Source organism: Meriones unguiculatus, chromosome 20 (genome assembly GCF_030254825.1).
Source record: "Meriones unguiculatus strain TT.TT164.6M chromosome 20, Bangor_MerUng_6.1, whole genome shotgun sequence".
NCBI classification, from domain to species: Eukaryota; Metazoa; Chordata; class Mammalia; order Rodentia; family Muridae; genus Meriones; species Meriones unguiculatus.
The window spans coordinates 45,300,667-45,305,187 of record NC_083367.1 but is presented as its reverse complement, the minus strand read 5'-3'; the positions used below and the strand labels follow the sequence as shown (position 1 = coordinate 45,305,187).

At 45.0% G+C, this 4,521-nt stretch overlaps 1 protein-coding gene across 1 annotated transcript in view; it reads right to left on the bottom strand.

Annotated features, from left to right (window-relative positions):
• Positions 1 to 4,521, bottom strand: part of Slc22a16 (solute carrier family 22 member 16) — a 32,513-nt gene that overhangs the window by 225 nt on the left and 27,767 nt on the right. The window lies entirely within an intron of this gene.

The following is a 4,521-nucleotide window of genomic DNA, read 5'->3' as shown; positions in this document are numbered from 1 at the left end:
CTAGAAGAAATATTAAAATAATAATAACAACAACATCAACCACACAAAGAAATGAGTCTACCCTTCAGTGGATAAGAACTACTGGATCCCTTTATTAGAGGGGCAACCGAGTTGGGACTGACATTAAAAGTTAATGTGTCTGTTCCTTGCTGAGGTCTTTAGGTTGCCTGTGCTAGGCTGGGAGTTAGTATCATCAAGACGTAATCTCCATTCACAAACCACCCACGACCATCTGGCTAAGGAGCACCAGCTCCTGTTTGCACTACTTTCCTCACAAGCTCTGCCCTGGGAGCCATGGCACGGGAGTGGTGGCGAAGCCCCTGCATCTCTTTCCTAGACCCCAGGATGTACATAAGCCAGGCAACTGGACCCTCAGTTAGTCCGTCCCACCCATACCTCAGGAACTAGTGCATCATCCAGCGTTATAGAGTTCTTGACCCCAGGAAAAGACCACAGACTCCATCCAATTATAATTAAAGGATTTAGCGATTCCTGCCAGTGGGACAATACTCTGAGCCAGACTTGAGATTGCCGTGAGGAGCGAGGGAAGGGTTTTTAAAGGCAGAACCCACAAGAAGATCTTGATTAGCCCCATGAGCAAGCCAAGAGCTGTTTTGCCAAGATGACATAGTTTTGCCAAGATGACATAGTCAAGGAGACCTGAATGTCTGTATAAGCAGGTTGCAGAAGCCAAAATGCAGTTAGTCATAGCATAGCGAGTAGATGGCCACGTCTGAACATTTCAGGGTGGAAGGTCACTGAGTCAGGGATACTGGGAACTTATCGTCCAGGGATGGGGTCAGAGACAAACAGCAAGAGGATACCAAGATGGATGCCTGGCATAAAATGGAGTCTTTGTAGCTATCACAGCACTACATGGTGAGGAAGAGGAAAAAATAAACAAAGGTCCCATGAGTCAGAACCTATAGAAATTAGCGGGAAACAAAGACAATCAAATAGAATCAATATGTGGCATGGTGAAGAGATGTGTATCTGATTTCCTGTAAAAGTTGGGGCTTGTTTTTTGTTTGTTTGTTTGGTTGGTTGGTTGGTTGGTTGTTTTTTTGAGACAGGATCTATGCAGCCTAAGCTATCTGCAATTTTACAATCCTCCTGCCTCGGCTCCAGAATGTTAGGATCCCGGGCACACTTCCTCTCCACGCCTCGTAGCATTAATTGCCAGGCAGGCAGTAAAGAAGTCTCCGGGTCCCCAATTCTTCCTCATCCTTCTAGTCTGACGAGTTTTCACCATCCCATGAACCTCAGCGACGCTGCAGTGGGCCACCGCCCTGCCATTCAGACACTGTAGTCTCCCCTACCACTCAGACGCCTTTGTCACAGTCCCCAGTAGTCCTGCCTCCTCCCCACACTCACCTGACTGTTTCCTTCCTGGCATCTGTTCCCCTCAATAAAAACCAGCCTTAAGCCACAATGGTCCACACACCCATGCTGCTGGAGTTCTGGCCTCTGGGATCTTGTGGTGAGTTACTTAATGTGCTGGCTTCTTGGTTTCCTTATCTCTAAGGCGGATGGAACTAAGGACATCGCCCACTGGGGCTAGAGGAAATGGCTCAGTCAACATAGTGCTGTGTCTGCTACACAAGCTTGACACTAGAGTCTGGATCCCCAGCTCTGACATGAGAAGCCAGGTAGAGAAGCATGCACCCCAGCACTGGGGGAACTGGCAGCTGGATGCCTGGAACGTTGCCTGGCAGGCTGGTCAAGTCAGTGTTCCATTGCTGTGAAGAGACACCATGACCAAAGCAACTCTTATAAGAAAAGGCATTTGATGACACACTTCCTCCAACAAGACCACACCTCCTAATCCTTCTCAAGTAGTGCCACTCCCTGGTGACCAAGCATTCAAATATAAAAACCTATAGGGGGCATTCTTATTCAAACCACCACATTCTGTTTCCTTTAAGGTGTGAGACCTCGGCTAATAATTGTTCTCTGAAGGTCTGTTTTCTTGCTTGTACGTGGAGAAAACAACAGAAAACAGCAGTATCTGTTTTATATAAAAAATAACATCTACAAAGCACAAAAGTAGGCCCACTTAAGTGTCTGTTAAATAAAAGATCCTTTTATTATTCTATATCCCTCAAAGCACCTTAAATCCTTCTCTACATTTTTTTTAATTTTATGTGTGTATGTGAATTTAGAGCAGTTTGCCTTTATGAATTTGTCGTCATCGTCTTCTCCTTCTTCTTCTTCTTCTTCTCCTTCTTCTTCTTCTTCTTCTTCTTCTTCTTCTTCTTCTTCTTCTTCTTCTTCTTCTTCTTCTTCTTCTCCTTCTTCCTCTTCTTCCTCTTCTTCTTCTTCTTCTTCTCCTTCTTCTTCTTCTTCCTTTTCTTCTTCTTCTTCCTCTTCTTCTTCTTCTTTTTCTTGTAATGCTCCTTGTTTTAAAGAACATTTTGCTCTCTCTGTTCTCTCCATCCCTCCATCTTCCCTCTAAAGCGCTGTCTTAAAAGAAGATGCTTCCATACAATTCCATGCCTTAAAACTGGGGGTGGTTTTCCCTCAACACCTTCTGTGTGCATCAGACAGCCTGTATGCTTTCTTTTTCTGTAAACAAGTTCCCCCAAGTCTTATTGCACTTCAAATTTGCACAGCTGACTTTATTCCAGCCTGTGCTGGCAAGCTATCAATGCTTCCAAAATCACTTGGATCAATAAACCTATTGTAGTGTTTTCTGTGCCACTGTAATTAAGGACATCAGTTTTCACCAAAAAGGAATACCGCTTAATTCTCATTTCTTCAGCACTAGGCAGTTATTGGCAAGGATGACCAATTTCATTTGACTCAACCATTCATCTTCATCATTTACTTTGTACCCTAGCATAGAGTTTTCACATTGCATCACAATCTGGAGCTTACAGATACTTCCTTTTCCATGTTCTCTGTGACCACCACTATCCTTTCATATTTAAATAGAAGATGGCCTCCAACCAAGAGCAGTTGCCAATGGGTCCGGAGTAGGAGAAAAGCAAGCCACACTGACCAAAGCTATTTCTCAACCTCAGTGTCGGCTGGTAAAAGAGGCTGAGCTCTGGTACCCGCAAAGAAACAAAATTTACTGATATAGGAGTTACTCCACCAGGCCATTGATTCCCAAAGAGGAATTCACATATACCACTTGAGGGTATAAGGTGTCACTGGTAGGACTTCATTTTCTTCTGAGGTCATGTCAGTGTATTTTACAAAAATATGGTGGTATGGGGTTGAAGAGAAAGCTCAGTTAATAAGATGTTATATACACAGCCTGGACACATCAATTTGCTCCTCAGAACCCACATAAAAAGGCTAGTGGCAGTGCTGCGCGTTTGTCATCCCAGCACTGTGGAGACAGAGATGGGTGTGTTCCTAGGGGCTTCTTGTCTATCCAGGCTAGACTGCTTGGTAATTCCCAGGTCAATGAGCAATCCTACCTCAAAGATGGGTGTCCCCTGAGAGACACCTGAGCTCCAAAAAAGTTTGTCCACGTTCATTAACTAATTGCCTCATGCCCTAGGAGGGGCGTGATTTTTACCATCTGCAGATAGCTTAATTCGGGGGACTCCGGAGAAAGGATTAATGCTTGAACCCTGAGAGGGGCAAAGGGCACTCTGCTCTCCTGCTGCTGCATTTGCTGTTGCTGGATTGCTATTTTTGCTGGACTGCTAGATATTCTGACAAAGACGAGACTTGTCCCCAAGGAACCCAATGTCCCTAATCACCAGAAAGTAGCCTATAGAGATCTACACCCTCTTTCTCTTCTAACCTTCTTTCTGTCCTAACTAGTGTTGGAGTGTTGGAAGGGGTTAGGGTGGAATAAAGGTTGGAAGGGAGTTTGAGGTATAAAAATTAAATAATAGCTTTAAAAAAAATACACCAACATGTGGCGCCCAGATGTGGGGCCCAGATGTGGGGCTAGGCAGAATGGGAAACTTGGTTTCCAATGCCGTAGAGGAAGCAGAGAGGGAAGAAGGGCTGAATATTCTCTTTCAGGACTTAGCAAAAAGTTTATTTCGGCTGCTGCCACTGGGTTTCCTCCTGCTTTGCTCCCAGGAGGGATTTGATGTTTCTGCCCTTTCTCCTTCCCATATTCTGTCTCAAAAAAGATTGGGAGAATGGCTCAGCAATTAGAAAAATTGCAAATGGAAATGGAGGGATCTGAGAGGCAACCAGAGAGGTGATGGGTGGAGATGGGAGTGCTTGGGAAGCAAACAGCACTGGAGAGGTGAGAACAAAAGGGTTCAGATCTGGAGACTGAGAGTGGGAGCTTCCTGCAGGATGAAACTGGAAAACAAATCAGGTTAGTTTCAAGTCCCTACAGCCCCTGGGCAGGGCAGAGAGCCAAGTATGGGGCCAGGAAAAGGAGGAGGCCATGCAGGGTGACAGGGTTAAAGAAAAACAGCCTGTTTCAAGAGAACAGGTTAATCTTGAGCAAACTGAGCTATCAGAGAGGCAGCCTGGGGTTATGAGATTACCACTATTAGCTTTCCCAGTAGCAGCTAATCAGGTTAGATATCAAAATGCCCA